Raw genomic sequence first — 22188 nt, forward strand, 5'->3', positions numbered from 1 at the left:
CTTGACTTTTTTGGACCCTTCTTGGCAGTCCGCTTTGCTATCTACCGTGTGATCTGAGAAAAGCCTCTCTGTGTGGTGTAGCAGTTACAAGCCCGGGCTTGGGCTTAGTCGGCTTGGGCTGCTGTAACCAAGTACCATGACTCGGTGGCCTCAAGAGCGTAACTTCACTTCCTCACCGTTCTGGAGGCTGGCAGCCCAGCACGGTTGGGTCCTGGTGAGAGCGCTCTTCCTGGGATCCAGAAGGCCTGCTTCTCACCGCGTTCTCGTGTGGCAGAGAAAGCTCTCTGGTGTCTCTTCCCCTTCTCATGGGGACACCAGTTCTGTAGGATCGGGATCCACCCGCAACAATCGCATTTAACCTTAATCGCCTCCTTAAAAGCCCGATCTCCAGCACAGTGACAAGGCGGGTTAAGGCTTTGACGTGAATCTGGGGGGACACAATTCAGTCCATAGCAGCCAACAATAACTGCACTTTAATTAAAGCATGGTAAAGCTGAATGCTATGCAACAATAACTGTACAAGTACAAGAACTCTAAAGCAACAGAGAAAACGGGTATCACATGAAAATATCAGGCTACAAAATTTTATATCAACATGTAAAACATACACATATGAAATAAAAAGGAATATATCATAACCATCGTCAGAGTGAGGTTCCAGTAAAAGAGCTTATTTCTAAACTCTTGGCTAAGCAGTTTGAAAAATAAATTTCCATAGAAGGACTATATAAATGAAAAACTTCAACTGAACAAAAAAATCACTAAGAACCATTTCAAATCTAACTTTCCCTGTTTGTTTCCTGCTAACCTCATTGCCATCTGTATTAACTAGGATATAGGCCAATCTGCTGTGACAAAACCAAGAATATAGTGGCTCAAATGAAGAGGAGTTTGCTTCTCTCCCATGTAACAGTTCAGGGGCAGACAGGTGGTCCCGGGAAGGTCCAGGGACCGAGGTTCCTTCTGTCTTGTCCCACCACCCCCTGTGGACACTGCCCTGGTCTGCAGGACAGAAGCTGGCTCACGACACCTTGCTCTTGTGGGTGGGGGAAAAGAAGAGGACTAACAGCAGATTTGAATACCAATGTGGTTTAGAAGTTACACACATCATTTCCACTCCCACCCACCGGCCAAAACTTAGACACGTGGCCTCATCTGCCTACAAGGGGCCTAAGAAACACAATTTCTCTGTAGGCCGAGCTAAATATCAGAGGTGAGAGGGTATCCTTCTCCCGACTCTGGAAGAGTCTTCTCCTTCCTGAAGGGATACCCATCCAATCACTGGACTCCACTCAGAGTCTACGATCTCCGGGCAACGCACAATCTCTGCAACAGATGCCGACATGGCTCCACCCCAGCCCAGTGACCTACGAACTAACAGACCAGGAACCTTTCGCTCTCCACCACCACCACAGCACCCAAAATACAACGGAACGAAAATAAGACGAATGCAGTGAAGTCTCCCATTCTGAAAAGGAAAGAATGGCAAGTACACATTCTTACCAACGACGAGATACGGCTGGACAAGAAAGGAGAAGAATCCCCCCTCCACCAGGGAAGCCAGATCCTTGGTTAAACTGAGTCCTGTTCTCTGGGGGGAAGAGGAGGGATCTCCTTTGTCAGTTTGTCTGCTGGAGCCTGGCTTTGCCTCTGGAAAATTCTTTTTTTTTTTTTTTTTTTTATTCCCATCGTCCTTTCTAGCCATATGTGAAGTGGATGTGGAAAACTATGCGCTCCAAAGACGTGGCAAAGAGCCGGTGCCAATTTGGGGGTCAAGGGTTGCTTTAGGTGTCAATGTCAAACGCACCACAGGCTTTTACAAGCCAAACTTGTGGCATCTTTGCCAATGTAATCCTCTCAAACATTCAACAGGTCTGTTTGCCTTCAGTCAGTACCACATGAAAGCAACCACAACTAAAGACAGTCCCGTCATAGATACCAAGCGTGTCTTTTCTCCTCCTTCACTTGCTGGCTTCTGTGGCAGATCCATCTTTCCCTCAATTCAAGGTGAGCTACCTTGAGGTCATCTGACTCATGACAGGAGGATTAAACCACCACACCCCAGTGATGTCAGGGCAGGCCACGTGACTTGAGTCGGTTCTTCCCCTCTGACTGATTTCAGGCTCAACCATTTAATTTGCTTTGGCCAATAAAATATGAACAAAAGTAACACATGCCACGTCCAAGCACCTGATTCTGCCACATCCTTTTCCTTCTGCCACAGAATAGGCAGAAGGAAATAGGCTTCTCCAAAAAGCCTATTCCTTTGGCTTAGGGGAACAGACGATGTGGAACAGAGCCACGGACATGTCATGAGTAAGAAATAAACCTTTGTTGTTGTAGGGAGCTGAGACTTTGTATTTTTAAGTGCAGCTTTACCTGGCCATGGGGAAATTTTGATGGAATTTAACAAGTAATAACAAGTCCCTCAAAATTAAGGACTTGTTATTCAACAAAGGACGTTCTAGACAAAGTTAACAGACAGGCAAAAGACTGGGAGTATGTATTCGCAACATCTAAAAAAAAACCAAGGGATTTCATATCCACTGTATGCCAAGAACTCTTGAAAAATAACAATAAAAAGACAGGAAGTGCAACTGAAAATTGGATAAGAGACAAGCAGACAATTCACCGAAAATAAAATCAAAGTGGTCAGATAAAATACAGGATGCCCCATTAAGTCTGAATTAAAAACAAATAATGAAAAAAATTCAGTATAAGCATGGCCCAACTACTACATAGTATACACTTATACTAAAAAATTATTTGTTGTTTATTTGAAATTCAAATTTTATAGTGTCCTGTACTTTTACTTTCTAAATCTGGCAAGCGTAGGTGAAATCCATGTGGCTAACAAGTGAATGAAGAGAAGCTGAGCCTCACTAGTAATCAAAGAAAAGCAAATTAAACCTACGTGATGCCATTGTATATCCATTATATTAGCAAAGTCCAGAAAACAAGGCTTTTATCGAAGTGCATATAACCCTGTTTTTTTCCATTTTATTACAAAAGATCACCTAGCCTAAAATTCTTTTTTCATCATACCACTAGGCAATAAAAGCCCGACTATTCACTGCATGTGCACAGAGAAAAACCACACTTCAAATCATAATTTCATACAGTAGGTAGTAAAGGAATAATCCCAGTAACCATGGTCAGGCATCATAGACTTTTTCCTAGAAAACTTAAGTACCTATTTAGAATAAATTTGTAAAAATGAAATGTTGAGGATTGAATATGCTTGAGTATCATTTCGTAATCAACAGCTCTTTCATAAGGAACATCATAACATTAATTTTGCTACTAGATGAAGATTAACCTCTTAAGGTTAACTCTCATAGCAGGTCAGAAACTTGGACTGTAAAGAAAAACAAGAATCAGGCTTCACGTTTTCAAAGAGCTTTCATGTAAAAATGCTTTATCTAAATCACAGCTATAGCTTTAGCACTGGATGATATCCATCTGGAAGGCAGAGGTAAGACACAAAAGCTGTAGGTTAAGGAAGGGAATAGGGGGACTTCCCTGGTGGCGCAGTGGTTAAGAATCCTCCTGCCAACTCAGGGGACACGGGTTCAAGCGCTGGTCCAGGAAGATCCCACATGCCGTGGAGCAACGAAGCCCGCGCGCCACAACTACTGAGCCCGCGTGCCTAGAGCCCACGCACCGCAACAAAGGGCAGCCCCCGCTCCGCTCGCCACAACTAGAGAAAGCCCACGCACAGCAACGAAGACCCAACGCAGCCAAACAATAAATAAATTAAAAAAATAAATTTATTTTTTTTAAAAAAGGAAGGGAATAGGAGAAGCCTATAAAAACAACGTATACAGCACCCATTCTTTTTTAAATATTATGAGCTTATTTCGTGTAAATACAGCATGTATGCTATTTTAAATAAAATTTCGATACAAAACACAAAGTACACCAACAACTCATTTTGCCTTCTTGAACTTCTAGGATAAATAATGCCCTCTGAGTTGATTTTAACATCTCCAGAGGAAAACTTTTTTTTTTTTTTTTTTTTTTTTTTTTTTTTAAATATATTTATTTGGCTGCGCCGGGTCTCAGTTGCGGTATGTGGGATCTTTTTTTTTTTTTTTTTTTTTTTTTAAAGATTTATTTTTTTATTGATTAATTGATTGATTGATTGATTGCTATGTTGGGTCTTCGTTTCTGTGCTAGGGCCTTCTCTAGTTGTGGCAAGCGGGGGCCACTCCTCATCACGGTGCGCGGGCCTCTCACCATCGCGGCCCCTCCTGTTGCGGAGCACAGCTCCAGACGCGCAGGCTCAGCAATTGTGGCTCACGGGCCCAGCCGCTCTGCGGCATGTGGGATCTTCCCAGACCAGGGCTCGAACCCGCATCCCCTGCATTAGCAGGCAGACTCCCAACCACTGCGCCACCAGGGAAGCCCGAGGAAAACATTTTTAAAACTAAACTCTTACTGTGAGAGATCAATTTAGAAAAAGACCAACATTTTGGCACAGTTCCGAGAAATAGTCATAAATAGCTCTTTATTTCATTCCGAAGCATAAAAATATTTCAAAATAAATATTAAACCAAAATACTTTATATGAATGGTACTCTGATATAATAGTTGTGGTAAAACGATTTACAGATACTAACGTGACTCAGCCTCCTTTATATAAAAGACATGCAATATAATCGTGAACCCTTCTAAAATGTTGGTAAGGATAATTGCTAGTTTGCTTTCAAAAGGTGATCACTTCTGGAGGTACCTCTAACAACAGCAAACACAGCAAGCTTTTAGATCTATAATTCAGCCTCCATCAGGACGAATTGTGGCAGGCATCTGACACAACACATCCCCACAAGAGAGAAAGGTAAACATAAAAGTCACACAGCTTTCACCGTAATGTCTAAGGCATTAAAGTATTTCTATAAATCACATATTACCTTTTTAACTACATATAAAAATAATCCTTGAAACAGCCTGGGTCCCAAATATCATAGAATCCTGAGGCTACTAGGTAGGAAACAAATGATATTCACTGCACTCTTTTTTTTTTTTTCTTTTAAGTTTCAGAAGAAAAGCAAAATCAGAAGTATTATATTAGCACCACAGCTAACAAAGGTTTGACATAAACGTGGAAAATTTAAAGTACCTATTCTTCAACTTCAAGAAAGGAAAAGATTATTCCTTGGCTCTTGTCCCAAGCTGGGAACAAGTAAACACAGAACCGGTTTTAAATAAGCCCCAATCAATCAATCCTTAAACTCTACTCAATAGGTCCACTTAAGTACACAGCTGAGAAAGTAAGCCAATCAGGAACTGCCCCCCCTTCAGTACCCTCACTCCTCAAAGCTGGCCAGTCCCTAAACTCCAAGTTTAAAGTCAACCAATCCTTAAATTGTCTCACTTTTGAAAAAAAAAAAATCCTAAAACTCCATGCTTCCTCAAAATCCTACCTAAGTACATCTCTGCCTGTTTTGAGGACTATATTCTGCAAGCATAATTCTCCCTTGCTCAGCAAGTATGAAATTCAGCTTTGATTTAGCTACACTTGAGTGGTGGTCTCTTCCTTCAGTAATACAATAAATATTATGGTTACTTGGTTATTAGCATTTTTCTTCATGAAGGTAAGAAAAATATTTCTGTTATAATAATTCAATTTTATGGAAAGTTGAGAGTCTTTGCCTTTTAAGTCTAAGTATAATCCTTCTAGCCCAATACACAACTGCACTAACAAAGGGGTCCCTTTCCTTCTCCTCTCAATCCCAGACCCACACCTCACACTATTAATGGTCCAAACCCAGCCGATGGATGTATCATATGAAACACTAAAATTTCCAATTACTGAAACTTGTATCAAAAATTGAGTATCATCAAATAGTCTTCAAAGAATATGATAACTGGGCAAATATTTAAGTAGATACTCTTTCTGATCTAATAGAAATGACAGTGTGGCTTGGTTTTTTAAGATCTGAAAACCTAAATTCTAAATCCTATCTTTGAAACTGGTTTACTTGGGTAAACTGATCATCTCTTCTTAAATTTTTCAGTCTAGAAAATAAAGTGACCATCACCAGCTCCTACCACCTCACAAAAATGATGTATGTACTCATTTAGAGTAAGATGAACTCTAAATGTTTCAGAAAGGCAAATAAAACCCAACCATTATGTTATTTTGTTTGTTGCTAAAGTCAAGTCAGTTTGAGGTTTAGGTCAGCACGGAGAAAAAGTAAGAAAAACTGTCTCAATTTGACATAAAAGATGGCTGAAGAGAGTAATATAGGTTCTAATTAGAAAATTAGAATGAATGGGAGTCCTATCCCAAATATAAATCCCTCTATCAGACTGGAAAAGTGAATCATGCGAGAGGGTTGCCTGACCCAAGTACACTCAGATACGGCTGAGGGCCATGTTTTGGACGCCTTTTGGACTTAGTGGTCTCAAAAAATAAATTCTAAATGGCAAGTAGTGCTACCTTATAGTTTATCAAAGCTCCATGAACTTTCCACTCAAGTCCAGTCAGAGTAGGATTACAAACAATGAATTACCAATTGATTCAAGTTAACATGAACATTTGACTAGGCGTTAAAGGAAACCAGAATGTCACCGCAAGATCTGCCATTTTGGCATATTGGTTATTTTGAATTAAAGGCACTTAAATAGCGGGTGAAAGAAAGACACTCTGAGTCTCCTTTGTCCCTCCTGAAAGCAAGAGATAAAACTCCCACGTGAAAGGTACTTTCCCTGTACAAGGAGGAAGACATTCTTATCAGCAGAGGCGGGGAACTGGGGGCTGAGAAATCTGTACAAACAAACCTTATTTCAGTAACCCTTATCTTGCTGTTGCCTCCTCACCACTCACCACCCCTGGCCCACACCCCTTTGTCTTGTCAACTCTTCACAAAGTTATCGTTTGTCTAAAATGTGCAAAAGCTTCCTGCTCTGGTCACTTCTTCAGGTCTCCATTCTCTTGTGAAGGCTCCCATGCATATGTAAAAGTTTAATAAAATGTGCATGTTTTTCTCCTGTTAATCTGTTTTATGTCAGATTAATTCTCAGGCCCAGCTAGAGACCCAAAGAGGGTAGACGAGAACGTTCCCTCACCTACAGTGCCAAGAGGCCTGCTTAGTCAGGTTAGGCATAGATTAGGTGAATTTATCCAGAAACTGTCGAATTCATTTCTAGAGAAGAATCCATGGAGAGGCAGCATAGCTCAGGGGAAACAGTCAAAACTACATTATGAGCTTGGTGACCTTGAATAAGTTACTTAATATCTCTGAACCTGTTTCCTCGTCTATAAAATAGGGATTATTTCACAGGACTGTCAGAAAGATTAAAAGAGATAATGACAACTAGTAACTTTAACAGTGTCCTAAGCATCCGGACCTCTGAGTCCTAGATTTACTTTTGTCACTAACTTGCTATAATACACATGACAAGTCATTTGATCTAAGTCTGTTTCCTCATCTGTCAAACAGTGGGGTAATGCATACCCTACACATTTCATGGGGTATTTATGACAATCACATATGAAGATTAATGTGAAAAGGATTTTTCAAATATACAGAAACCCATGTAACTGGGAGATAATTAATTCCACACCTACAAAAATGAAGAGGATTCATACTAACAAACTTGTTACAACCCAGGATTATATAATACCCCAATTAAATTAACTTTACTAAGAAAAAAATTTCACGCCTAAGAACATACCCAACACAGTAGACACGTTGGCAACCACTAGGCCATTAGCTACAAGAATTCTTTTCCACGCAATAAACGCACCAAATTGGCTCAGCTCTCCAATGAACTAAAAGCAGTTCAACACAATCTTTTGTTCGAGCCGGGTGTCTGCCACTTAAAACTACCCCTTCAATGTCTAAAGCATCAGGGAAAAAAAGGAAAAGAAGAAAGCTATACATTGCAGGGTTTCTCAACAGCAGCAGTGTTGACACTTGAACCAGATCGTGTTTCAACGTCGGGGTTGCTCTGTGCACTGTAGGGTATTTAGGCGCATCCTTGGCCGCCACCAGCTGGATGCGCGGAGCAGCACCCCTCCCACGCAGCTGTGACACCCAAAGATGTCTCCAGGCATTGCCAGATGTCCCCAGGGTGAGTTGGGGAGGGGACAAGATCCTCCCCAGTTGAGATCCACTGAGCTACAGCCATAGTACCACCTTCCAGTCGTATTTATCTCACATCTCTCTCTCTCTCCCTATAGACTGGTGGCTAACAATGCAGTCTGAAAAACTAACAGTTTTGCAATATAAGAACTCAAGAAAAGAATGCTGTCTGGAGGACAGTAACATCGTAAAAAGAACTACAGGTACGGTAGGGAGTTACGGTTCAATTATCTCTTCCATCAACATGCTGTTTTTGCTTCATCCTAAGAATTCTTTTCTTGGGAGCTCTTTTGGGGTGACAATTTGGTTAACCTGTCACTAAAGCTTAGTCTCCACCCAGACTTACTAATTCTTATTCGTTAGTGTTTACGTGAAAAAAAAAAAAAAAAAATCAAGCCTCGACGTTCTAATTTCTAAGCAACCAAATATGAAATTAATCAAAATTAAGTGTTACATATCTATTTAAATTATTAAAATTAAACATATTCAAACATTTAAAATATTAAGTAAAAGTACACAAATTAGTATTCAGCTATTACTGTAAATATATAATATATATGTTGAAGGTAATGTGCAAAAATAAAAGAAACCATACGAAGTAGAATTTTAAGAATTACATTTAATGCCTACTACATTCCATCACTGGGCTAGGCACATGGTTTTCTACAAGAAACAATTTCCATAATATCAGTACTTACATTGGCACTCTTAACATGGTAGTTTTTAAATTTGCCTAGGTAAATATAAATTTTAAACGCAATTTGGATAAGTTATCTAGGATGCTATATTTCACCTGGTCAGTGTTAGAAAGAGTGGCTTCTGTTGTCTTCAAATAGGATGGCTGACCATCACTCCCTCTCTGCTGGGAGCTACCTGACACAATTAAATAATTGTCAACCTGCTCTCCCAGAGCCTGAACTTAAAAAGTGACAAAGCCTGAGCCATCAATACGCCACTTAAGATGCAATTCTACTTTATACCATATCTAATGTTCTTAAGGAAGCTAACTGCAATTGTGGTTAAAAAAATAATGATAATCACTTCAACTCCATTAAATTTAGGGACGCTACAATAGCAGATTTAAGATTTTGTGAACTGCAAAATGAGACAGCACATCTCCACTTTTATACTTGTGGAGGGTTCCTGTTTTAGAGTTCTGGTGGACTTGGTTATTCAGATCAACTGTCCCACCTAAAGCTACAAAAACTAAACAAAATATAATTGTATCTGTTGTAGGGCAAAAGCTCTGAAAGTAATCATGAAATCTACAATGGTATAAATTTATCAATATATAATCTGTAATGGTTCAGGTGTGAAATACTCACATTAGGAAGTAATAAAATTGTGATAAATGTATGGAGGTTATAGTATGCCCTGAAAGAGATCCACAGAAATAACATACCTATTTTTGTGTGTATGGTTCAAGTTCCTGTGTTTCCACATTGTTCCACATAATTCCACTCATGACAAATATCACCAGATCCTCCTTCTCTGGCAAGAAATATAGCTCAGTGTTAAAGGGATGATCAGCAGAGAAACTCAAACTCATTCCGATGTGTGGAACTTTGGCCTGATTCACTTAACCGGGCGGAAACCTGCCTAAACACTTCACACAACCCCTCCATCGCCCTCTATTATGCAAGCTGCAACATTTTAAGGCAACTCCCTTATTTCACCAGTGGGCCCTGTCAACACTGATGTAACACAACTGGAAAAACTCATCACTCCACCATGATATTCAAATATCAAACTGTATTCCACTTGGGAAAAATTATACGGTTGCCAAATAAAACTAATGTAAATATAGTAAACGAGGCAAGGCTCTGAGTCATTCTTTTCTTGAAAAGGACTCTTGGGGAACCTCAAATCCATCCCGCGACCGCTCAGGCCTTCTTTTGCTCCTCTGACCCCTCCCCGCCCCACCCTCAAGCGTGCGGGGCAGAGCAGGGGCGGCAAGGAGGCCAGGATGAACTCATCAGCGTGCGTTTCGTCCACTCTATAGTTTTTATCCCCACGGCTCCTTCCTCACTCCCTACTCCTCCAGAAAGAGAGCTATGTTTTATTCCTCTCTGAACCCCCCAAACCTCAGCCAGCGTCCTGCATGTAAATTCATCCCTAACATCTACTGCATGGCAAGCACCAGATTCGGGACTAGAGACAGAGAAGCAGAAGAGATACGGACCTCACCCTCTGAACCTCACGGAGGGGGAATATTGGACGCCGGCTGCCTGAACGCAATCAAGTAATGAAAGGCCAGTGAGCACAGCGCCAACCGCCTGGGTTCCTCTCTCCCCTCGCCAATCAAGGCTTAATGAGGAACCAAAGACGGCTTTCTCTTAAGAAATACAAACGTGTGTCTTCAGCTCTGACCATTCCCCTGAGTTCCACATCCATACATCCAAGGGCCCACTCAACACGTCGACTTGCAGGGCGTTACAGGGATAAACTGCATGGGCTTGGAAGGCAGACGGCGTGGGGTTTGAAGCCCAGCTCCATCACTGCCCAGCTGGGTGCCAGCAGGCGGGTCACTGTGAACCTCTCTGTGCCTCTGTCTTCTCCCGCGTAAAGGGGGGGGCTCTGACGGCTCCTGGCACACACAGCTGTGATATAAGGATTAAATGGATTAACATGCGTAAACACGCCTAAAACCCCATCGAGCACACGCTTCACGCTTACACGGTGCTTACTGTTATTCCTAGCGCCGGTACTGCTGTTCCTATATCTGTCGGGCATCTAAAACTTGTCCAAAACAGAATGCACGGTTTTCTTCCCAAACCCCTTTCTCTCGTCTCGGGAAACACACCACTATCCATCCAGCTGTTCCAGCCTAAAACCTGAGAAGTCATCACTTCTTCCTTTCCCCACCCTCCAACGAGCAAGTCCGCACCAGCACTTCTGGCTTCAGAAGCTTTCCACGACTTTGACCCCATACCATCACCTCGCCAATACCTCCCTAGTGGAGGTGCCCACCGCCTCTCCCCAGGGTGCAGCAAGACTCGCCCACCTCCCCACTCTCAGTACTCCCCGCTCCACGACCCTCCGGCTAACTCTCCGTCCAAGAGCACCAAAGTCAGACGCTCTTCCCGTGATGCAAACCTCCCCGGGGTTTTCCGTCACACTTGGAGGAGCATCTTCACTGCCCCACGCCGACAAGGGCCCTCCGACGCCACCGGCCACCACCTTCCCCCTCCTCGCTCTGCTCTGAACACTGTCTCCCTGCCACGCCCTGGCCACCCCAGCCTCGCTTCCCCTCAACGCACTGCGCCGGGGTCACTCCCGCCGCAAGGCAGTAGCGGTACTGCCCTTCGAAGTCCGGACTCCGAAGTCGCGCTGCCCAAACTCAGATGCTGTCCCTGTCACGTTTCAGCTGCGCCACCCTGAGCAAATTCTTAACCCCTCCGTGTGTCAGGGTCCCCATCGATAAAAATGGAGATGGTAATACAGACCTGAGAAGGCCGTACAAACTTCACTGAGCGTTGAGACGAGGGCCTCACACGCAGTAAGCTCCAGGCAAGGTTTACTGCTACGATTATTCCTGCCTGGCAGGCTCTTAGCTCAGGCCCTTCCTCTCACGTCAGTCCATTCAACTACCGCCCCCTTTGAGAGGTGTCCCCAGACAGACCCCCTGAAACGACCTGCCTGCTCTCCCACTCTTGTCCTTGTCTTCCGTTGCTTCACCACCGTCTGAAATGACATCACGTACTTGCTCTGTGCTGCCCGAGGCCCCGCCGGAACGTGAGCTGCACGAGGTTGGAGACGTCGTCTCATTTGCTGCTCTAGTTCCGCTTCCGACTCAGGCCCTGACTCTGAAAGCACAACGCACCTCTTCCCCAGGTTAGAGAACCGTTGTGAATTTCTTAATCACGACACCGTACTGGGCCAGCCTCTCGTTTTCACCTTCATGACCACATCTGATTCTCGGCAGAGCAACGGTACGCATACCATCACCTCCCATTTTAGGGAGAAGGCGCAAGTTCCAAGTTTGGGTGACACATCTTTGGACGCAAAAGCTAGTAACGAGCAGAACAAAGGTTCGAACCCCTACGTTCCGAGTCTAAGGCCCTTCACACTAGGATGGAAGAGTACTAGGCCCTGGAGCTGATCTCTCAGCCTCCTGAATAAATGCGCCGGGGGTGCCCTGTCCTCTGCCCTTCGAAGTTCCTGACAAGCACTTGCCCTGAATCTGAGAACGAGATCGGCACCGCACTAACGCGTGGGCGGCGCACCAAGCCCGGGCGGGCAGGCAGCTACGACGGCGGGGCGTTCCAAAGGGACACGGCAGCACCCCGCGACTCCTCCGGGGCGCTCAGAGTTCTCTCTGCAAACCCGCACGGCGGGGCCTCATAACCGCCCAGAGCGCTGCGGTGACGCTTCCAGCGACTTCTTGGCCCCCGTCCACCATGTTCAGATCGGCCCTCGGGCTCGAGGGCGGTCTAGGATCAGAGTGGGCGGAGGAAGGCGGGAGGCAGACCCGCGGCAAGGACCCCGGCCCACGAGACCTCTGTCAGAGGGCTGCGGGTCCCCACGTTCGCAGAGTAGCCCACTGCCTTTGTACGCTTTCTCCTGGCGCGGTCACATGCTAGTGTCACCTCGCGTGCTCTCACGACGCGCCCGGCCCTGGGGCTGCCTCGGAGAGAGGCCGGAGGCCGCTTCGCCTCCAGTGTACGCGGAAAGGACACTGAGGCAGCAAGTGGTCATCCCTGCAAGCGGCTCCGCCTCAGCCACCTGGTCGCTCGCGGGACCCCAGAGGAAGCCCGGGGCGGGGGGTCTCCGCAGGAACCCTGCACCTGCACCCCTGACTCAGTATGTGCAGAGGGGAACCCAGTCCCCCCATCGGGGAAGGAAGAAAGAAAGGGGCCTCTCCCACCGGACTCCCCCTTCCCCGGCCTCAATCACGGCCCCAGGGGAGACGCTGCGGTGCTGCCGGGGCGCGGCCTCGCCTGCTCGCACGCCCGTCCCTCCCGCCGCGGAGGGCGCGCTCCCGGCCCGGGCGGGCACCTGTCCCGTCACCACGTTCAGCGGCTCCCCGGACCGCCCCAAGAGCAGAACCCACGGCCACCACCGACTCCGGGGGTGCGAGCAGCCGGGAGAGCCCCGCAGGCCCGGGGAACGGCAGGAATCCTCAGAAACTTACAGTTTTCCTACCGCGTGCGCGTCACGGCGAGGTGACGTCACGGGACCAAGCGCCCGGGAAGGTCAGGCTGCGGGTCGCCGCCGCCCGGGGCCCCGCCCCCAGCGCGCCGGCGGGAGACACGCCCTACCTCAGCGGCCCCGCCCCGCCGCGGAGCCCTGGGCGCGGGCGCAGGCGCAGACAGCCCGCGTGGCTGCAAAGACCCCGGGAACATAGCAAGTGGGCTCTCGCCCGGGGGCTGGAACAGGACGCCAGGGTTGTGAGGTAGATTTTCCACACACATTGCCTTCCCTCCCTCACGTGTTCCTTAAAAGTCCTCCACGTGAGGAAACAGCCATTTGCTCTTCACCAGGTGCCACGGGCCCTTCGGCCGGGAGGGGTCACCGCTCCCACCGGCCCTTGCTCCTGCCCCGGCCCCTCAAGACTCCGCCCCAACTGGATAGGCCCTGACTCGGCCCCGCCCACTCCGGTTATGCCCCGCCCCAGGCTCCGCCCCAACCGGACTTGCTCCGGCTCGGCCCCGCCCCCTGGGCCCCGCCCTTCCGGCTCCCGCTCGAGGCTAGGCGAGCGCTCGGCGACCCCACCCTGTCCCGGCGGCTCCTCTAGCTTTTTACTTGAGTTTTTAGCCTCTCCCCTTCCTACTGGGTTTCCCACTTTGGCTCAGTGAGGCGACTTGCAGACTAGAGTTCTCCTCTATTAAGCTTAGCAGGCGATGATCTGTACAAACAAACAAGGATGTTCGCTTCTTCGCTCTTGTAAACTTTCCGCCACCTCCTCCTCCTCGCGTGACGACACCTTCCTGCGCCCATCCCACGGGTCTCTGCCCCTTTTTAGGCTCTTTCCTGTGTTCTTACAAATGACGAGTGCTGGATCGAAGATGGCTCAGTGGAAGCAAAAAGGAAGGCTCGAAGAGCCGACAGCAATATACTAAACATTTATTTCTAACTTGTAGGATTCTTATATTATTACTCTTATAGGCAGAAAAAAAAACTTCATGCTTAAAAGTGGCTCAGACAAATATGCCTTGGGGAAAAATAAAGAATGGGAAAAACAGGCCTTGGAAATAGACGCTAAGGCGGAAGTACTGAAGAGAGAAAGGATCACTTTTAAAAACTTACTTGGAATCAGGACAAATAGCTAGATGAAGCAGGGAATTTTGCGCGGCAGCTCCAGTGTAAATAAAACCTGAAACAATTGTTTGTTTACACTCTCATTGAAAATACTGTAGTATTTTTATAGGAAAGAGTGATGCGGGGGAATGTTAGCCTTTAACGCCTGATATCTGGGCTGGTTAAAAATAAACGTATTATTCAGGAAAAATCCACGTAATTAAAGTTTAGAGAAGTTTCTGATTTGGATATTATTCGTACATTTTATCTTAATATATCATAAGGTTTTAACGATCATTATCAAATGATGTAAGAAATTTTTAAAGTTTGTAGATAATTTTAACAAAAATAAGTTTTTTGTTCTGTGGATCAGAGTTATAGAAAAATTAGCAATTTTTAAAAGTTCTGCATGTTGAACAAATGACAATATATTTTCCTTGCAAAACAACAATTTTTTTTTTTTTAAACTTATTTATTTATTTATGGCTGTGTTGGGTCTTCGTTTCTGTGCGAGGGCTTTCTCTAGTTGTGGCAAGCGGGGGCCACTCTTCATCGCGGTGCGCGGGCCTCTCACTGTCGCGGCCTCTCTTGTTTCGGAGCACAGGCTCCAGACGCGCAGGCTCAGTAATTGTGGCTCACGGGCCTAGTCGCTCCACGGCATGTGGGATCTTCCCAGACCAGGGCTCGAACCCGTGTCCCCCGCATTGGCAGGCAGACTCTCAACCACTGCACCACCAGGGAAGCCCAAAACAACAATTTTAAGAAACTTTTAAATTGGTAATTTCATTATTTACATGCTTATAAAATCCCCAAAATTGGAATTCATTTTTAAGGAGATTCTAGATACTCCTATGGGAGCGTCCCACACATCGTATATGTCATCTGTCCTTGTATGGAATGGAAATGGTTAAGACGTATACACCAAATGCATTAAAAGTTCTTCAATACAAAATACTTTTGCCTCTGTAAGATGGTATGACAGAAGACATTCCTTTCTTCTCATCTTATTATTTAGCAATTTTTTTCTCTTGATACCCCAAGATTTTCAAACAAAACAAAACAAGAACCAAAACCTCCTGTCTTGCTAGATGCAGGAAAGAAGGAATGTGGCCAACAGAAGATTGACAGGCAGAAAGCGTACCCAAACAAGGAGAGGAACCTCAGGGAATATCAAGTAGAAATTTGGGGGAAATACATGATCAGATACTGTCAAGTTTCTGTAACAGACTGGAATCTCATCTAGATAAGTAGCCAGGAGCTGGGGTCAAACGTATGTTGATATTAGAGGAACTGTTAGGGGAACTGCTTTCTTTAAGGAAAAAACAAAAACAAAACAAAACCCTGGACATTCAAGGGTTAGCCCTGGAAGGACTAAGGACCTTCCTTCACGCTGGCCCTTGGGGTTTCAGTCTCCCCTGGTGGTTGTTTCACTTTGGTATCTGCTGCCCCTAGCAAGCTGGGTTCCAGGGCCCTCTACTTCATAACTCTTCCTTTTGTCCTATTGGCAAACTGCGAAAAGCTGAACCTTAACACTAGGGGAAAATAAAAGGTTGAAATATAATGGCTAATATTTGTCGAGTGTTTATATGCACCAGACACTGCATTAATTCATTTAATCCTTGCAACTGGATGAGAAAAGTGCTGTTATTATCTCCCATTTACACACGGGGCAAGCAGAGTGCAGGAGACCAAGTGTCACACGTCTCACAGCCTCTGAGTAACAGAGTCAAGATACTCTAGAATCTGCAGCCATAACCACTGATCTGTATTGAGTTTCAAGTAACAAGGCAAGAAACAGGGACTTGGAAAGTGCAAGATCTGTAAATTCTAGCTCCTAAAGACTGACCACAGTGTAGGGGTATCTTCTTCACTATTTCCTGGCCTGTCTCCGCATGGATACTTCTATTTCAATTTTTGAGGTGCTCATCATGACCTACTAAATTGATTTTGTGACCCATTAATGGATTACCACCCTGAAAAACACTAATCAGAATCCAAACTATCAAGTATCAAATTGCATCCCATGCAATAAGGGTAATTTTTCCCAAAACACAAGCTTCAGTAAACTACTGTTTCAGTAATGTGTGTGTTTTCTGAGTTGCTATGTTAATGTATTTCTTACCATGGATCTCAATTCAAAAAGTTTCAAAAACACTATTATAACCACCACTTGCCTGACTTCTATGCATATTTCATCATTTAGAATCAAGATCAAGACAAACCAAATCCCATTCCAACCCCCTTGCATCCCTCCCAGCTCCAGGATCTGGTCGAGGTAATCAACACAATAACCAGGTCACTTCTACATCCAGAAGGGCTCTTGTCTCCAGGACAAAAACCAAGACTGTAATAATGACAACATGATAAACATCCACAAAACAAGAGTTACACCCAAAAAAAGAGAGGTTGTCATGAGAAAGGAGCAGAGATGGGTAGCTTGGTGGAAGGAAGACTGGGGACAGAGATTGGGGGGCTGCAGAGGGATGTACGTTCATAAGCCCACAATCTTACAGCTGCTGTGACACGGTTTGCAAAGTTCTATTTCATATCTCATTTTATCACCTCTCTTCTCCCATCCCTTTACTTAGCTAATTCTCCCCATCCTTGTGGTCTCTCCTTTGCAGAAGCTTCCTCCGAGAAGCTTTCCCTAAACTGCCTTTGCTCTGGGCCTTGGAAATGATTTTCACCTCCTCCTCTGCTGGACTGTATGCTCTGTGAGAGTAGGGGTAATATTGGTCTTGTTCAACCTCAAAGGTTTACTGGTACCTGAGGACCCTACCCTGAGCAGGTGCTCACTAAAGATGTGTGGAGGAATGAATGGATGGATACATGACCTCAAATCCACACACTGGCTGGTTTCTTAAGATACTAGTTGCTTTCTAAAAAGGGGGCACTGTGTTAATAGAAATAATACCGAGAAGAAAAATCCTTTAGGAGGAAAAACTGAAGGATGGTGCAGCATAATATCGCAAAACCCTGAACAGGGTCAGCTTGCCTGGATACTTCTGTGGCCAGTTATTTGGAGAAATCCAGTAACTCCTCCAAGCTTCAGAGGGGATTAGGATCACTGAATGTTGTTCAGAGTGAATGTCCTAATAGGGTGTTAGCCCTCAGGGAACTTTGGGAAATCAGGGCAGGCCACCTGCACCCTTATTTGCATGAAGTCCCTGGAAAGAAATTGACAGGCACTAGGGAACAGCAGTGAATCCTTTCAGACAAAGGATGTTGGACAAAGGCTTCTCCCAACGGCAAGAGTGGGGTGGGGAATGAGGAGGGAAAAGGAAAGCAAGTCACTAGTGGTGTGGCTCTGAGAGGCCAAGTCCATGACTGAGTAAAGGGCCAGGGGCGTGCTTTTGAGTGAAAAGCTGGAAGAACCAAGCTACCTTGTGGGTGTGTTGGGATTCGAGGGCAGGGGAAGAAGACGCAGGAGAAAGAAGAAGGTGTCAGAAAGATCCAGAATTCCTCAAGGAAGAAACCTCACCTACCACAGCACCGCAGTCAAGCAGAATGTTCCAGAAACAGGCTTGAAGTCTTTGTGTATTCTGTTCTTCCTCCGCGGGATCTATTTTCTCCCTTATCTCTTGGAAAAGACCTAGTCTTTCTTCAAGTCCTATCATTAACTGCCTCTGCTAAAAATAGCCAACTTTTTTGAGCACTTAGATCTAAATCATTGATCAGCACTCTATGTGAAATCTTTATTTAATCTTCACAATAACTCTTCAGAGTAGCTACTATTTTTACGTCTTTTACAGATGAGAGAAAAAGTGATAAGTGACTTGCCCTACGTCACGTAGCTTAAAGTTGTCTGACTCCCAATTTCAGCCTTAAATACTTCCCTGGAGCTCACTGCTTTGCCCAGGTGGTCAAACCATCTCTTCTCTCTGCTCCTTAATGAAACTTCTATAGCACATGACATTTAAATGTCTCTCAAATCAGAATGCATCTTAAAATGGAAAGGATAACATAATTTAATTAATTTTTCTTAGTTTTACAAAAAAATAATGATATATCTCATCATTGATAGCATCTTTGATTTAATAGCACACAGTATATTGCTTTATAAATGTTTATACGTCTTTCTCCCCACTAAGCTATGAATTCTTTGAAGACGGAGATTGATTCACTCAACTTTGTGTCCTTAGCACCTAACACAGTTCCTGGAATGTAAAAGGCATTGAGCAAATTTCTTGAATTCAGTTGAGGAGGGTATGTCATCTCCCTGACAGGTGACAGGTGGGTGCAACCTAGGAGGCAAAAGTCATCCCTGTCATCACCCAAACTCTTGATTATCCTCAAAGCCCTGTTGTTCTGGGAAAACAAAGTCACAACTTCTCTGAGTTTTATCCCAGTTAAGTTCTGTTTGGCTCTAAAGGTATGTGATGGTTCCCCTTGGTAATTAATTTGGCGTGTCTCTTCTCTACTTGACAAAGCGTCCTTTATTGTTTACCCTTTATGTTGGGTTCAGGCAGTTTGTAATCAATTAAAGCAATATAATGAGGCCAAATTAAAGTTAAATTTTAAAATCTGATTTTGCAAGGTCAGATCCAGTTGCACCTGGACTTTAAGCTAGAGATGGTGCTCAGCTCATGGAGGTGTACGATTTGGTCCACGTTGTGTTTTTAAATTCTTGAATTGAATATCAGAAGATAACATTTAAAAAGCAAGTATTTTGGCTTCTTCCAAAAAATCAGAGGCTCTGATGATGTTAGCCCCCCTCTTCACCCAGGGCATTCATCGTTGGAGTGAAGCTGCCCAGTTCAGAGACACAGATGTTCCCAGTTTTCCCATAACCCCAACTGGGGGCTATTTAACCTACCCACGTGACACTTGAGTTTATGATGGATCTTGAAACTGAAGGGCTGGATCATTTAAGACTCTCGCTTAAGAAGGATCATAAAACCTGCAAAATAAACATCTTTGCTCAGAAATCCACTAATGCTCTAAGTGAATTAATGATTTTCAATAGTTACATTTTGCCCTATAGATAGATTTTTCACTGTTTTTATGTCTGTCTTCTAGAGAATAAACTTTTTGTGCATTAGAGATTTTTCCAATAAGATATTGCTTTTTGGTATTTAAACGAAAAAGAAAAATACTTAAGAAACCTTGAAGTGCAAAATAGAAGGTTGGATGCACAGTATGGCCGGGCCTATGTGCGTGTTGTGCAGATTGCATTCACAGAACACACAGGCTTACCCAGCAGAGAGTCACAGAAGTTTCTCTCCTTCCCTTGGCCTCTGTGCTCAGGTAACAACGTGGGAGAAGGAAAGTTAATTATCTTGTTAAATATCACGTTCCCGTTTTGTTCTATACCACAAATGGTAGACTCAGTCACCTTTAAATTATACTTTAAAGTGAGCTCTGAGGCTGTATAGAATGTGGGTATTTAATAAGTCTGTTATTTGGGGGAGATTCTCTTGTCTAGTTATACTTTAGGTACTGCTGTTGACGTTAGTCAAGATAAGGTTTGGATGCAAGTGACAGAAAACCCCCGAGATAACAGGCTTAAACAAATTTGAAGCTTATTTCTCGATGTGTAAAAATGTCTGGATATACGTGGTCCAGGACAAGTTCACCTACAGTGGTGCCAGGGATTCAGGCTCTTTCCATCTTGTTGCTCAGTCAATGCTTGATCTATATTCTCAAAGTCACCTCTCCAACCAAGATGGCAGCCGAACTCCAAGAACCCCCCAGTTTACAGGAAGAAGATCCAGAATATTCTGTAGCTTGTACTCCTTAAACCCCACTTTTCTCAAGAAGCTTTTCTCAGCTAATTAAGAGACTAGACTGGTAACGTCTCAGTTCACTTTAAACTTCCTTATAAAAAACTTCATTCATTTAAATACTTTAAAATGTGTTCATGATGGCCATCATCAAAAAATCTACAAACAATAAATGCTGAAGAGGGTGTGGAGAAAAGGGAGCCCTCTTGCACTGTTGGTGGGAATGTAAAGTGATACAGCCACTATGGAGAACAGTATGGAGATTCCTTAAAAAGCTAAAAATAGAACTACCATATGACCCAGCAATCCCACTACTGGACATATACCCTAAGAAAACCATAATTCAAAAAGAGTCATGTACCACAATATTCATTGCAACACTAAATAGTGTTGCCAGGACATGGAAGCAACCTAAGTGTCCATCGACAGATGAATGGATAAAGAAGATGTGGCACATTTATACAATGGAATATTACTAAGCCATTAAAAGAAACGAAATTGAGTTATTTGTAGTGAGGTGGATGGACCTAGAGTCTGTCATACAGAGTGAAGTAAGTCAGAAAGAGAAAAACAAATACTGTATGCTAATGCATATATATGGAATCTAAAAAAAATGGTTCTGAAGAACCTAGGGGCAGGACAGGATTAAAGATGCAGATGTAGAGAATGGACTTGAGGACACGGGGAGGGGGAAGGGTAAGCTGGGATCAAGTGAGAGAGTGGCATGGACATATATACACTACCAAAGGTAAAATAGCTAGCTAGTGGGAAGCAGCCGCATAGCACAGGGAGATCAGCTCGGTGCTTTGTGACCACCTAGAGGGGTGGGATAGGGAGGGTGGGAGGGAGACACAAGAGGGAGGGGATATGGGGATGTATGTATACATATAGCTGGTTCACTTTGTTACACAGCAGAAACTAACACAACATTGTAAAGCAATTATACTCCAATAAAGATGTTAAAAAAATAAATAAAATAAAATGCATTCAAGTTATGTACATTCTCAACCTTTCTGTTCTCATCATTGATCCAGAATAGTGGTTCTCCATCCTGACTACACAGTGAGAGCTGTGTAAACTGTAAAATGTAAAGCAATACTCACGTGATGCTGCTGGTCCAAGGATCCATACTTGGAGAACAGTTGCAAAGGTGAAAGAGGGACTGACAGTTGGCAGGCGGGAGGGGAGGGGAGGGGGAGGGGATCCACACCAGTTGTAGGTGCCGTCAGTGGCTCACCTGTACACAGGGCCCCAAGGAGTAAGTGTGCTCAGGGAAGCTAGACGTTAGGATTCTGGACAGATAGTCCTGGGGTCAAACTTGATCCAGAGGCATGAGGCTTTTTATCTGTGAATGGACTACACAGACCCACGGGCAGGGATGACCAGGAGTGGCAGCCACGGGCACTGAGAGGCTCTTCCTCCATTGTTTTGCAGTTTGTGTACAACCCAAGGGAGGGAATAGGAACCAGGAAAGTAGATACATAGATAGATACATACATAGATAAACAGATAGATATAGATAGATAGTTGATAGATAGATACATAGATACATAGATAGACAGATAGATGATTGATAGATAGATATATAGATACAAAAGATACATAGATAGATAGATAGATGATAGATAGATGATTGATAGATGATTGATAGATACATAGATAGATGATAGATGATAGATAGACATAGAGAGATAGAGAGATAGATAATAGATGATTGATAGATGATTGATAGATACATAGATAGATGATAGATGATAGACATAGAGAGATAGATAGAGAGATAGATAATAGATGATTGATAGATACATAAATAGATACATAGATAGATGATAGATACTTGGTGATACATGATAGATAGATGATTGATAGATAGATACATAGATGATAGATAATAGATGATTGATAGATACATAAATAGATACATACATAGATAGATAGATGATAGATACATAGATGATAGAGAGATAGATGATAGATAGATAGATAGAAGCATTTTCTGCCTCTCTAGGGTGGAAGCTAAGTCACACTGGATTTAATTCAGAAAAATTAAACAAATGTGATAGTCTTGTGACTTGAGTATCATGGCACTAAGTTATGGATGTGACAAAAGCTGATATATGTACAGGAAAATA

At 44.0% G+C, this 22188-nt stretch overlaps 1 protein-coding gene and 1 pseudogene across 18 annotated transcripts in view; both read right to left on the reverse strand.

Moving 5' to 3' along the window:
- LOC102998180 (probable ATP-dependent RNA helicase DDX10) overlaps positions 1-1345 on the reverse strand; it is a 94605-nt pseudogene extending 93260 nt beyond the window's left edge.
- ZNF438 (zinc finger protein 438) overlaps positions 1-13371 on the reverse strand; it is a 169232-nt gene extending 155861 nt beyond the window's left edge. For 8 of the 18 annotated variants that reach the window (XM_057542883.1, XM_057542877.1, XM_057542885.1 and 5 more), the window contains exon 1: positions 13228-13326. The gene's annotated coding sequence lies outside the window, so the exon portion shown is untranslated. Of the gene's footprint in view, positions 1-9495; positions 9585-13091; positions 13203-13227; positions 13327-13354 lie in introns of those variants that run through there. The other 10 variants (XM_057542876.1, XM_057542864.1, XM_057542878.1 and 7 more) reach the window with 5 other exon arrangements.
- Positions 13372-22188: the final 8817 nt, after the last annotated feature.

This window comes from Balaenoptera acutorostrata, chromosome 3 (genome assembly GCF_949987535.1).
Source record: "Balaenoptera acutorostrata chromosome 3, mBalAcu1.1, whole genome shotgun sequence".
Lineage (NCBI taxonomy): Eukaryota > Metazoa > Chordata > Mammalia > Artiodactyla > Balaenopteridae > Balaenoptera > Balaenoptera acutorostrata.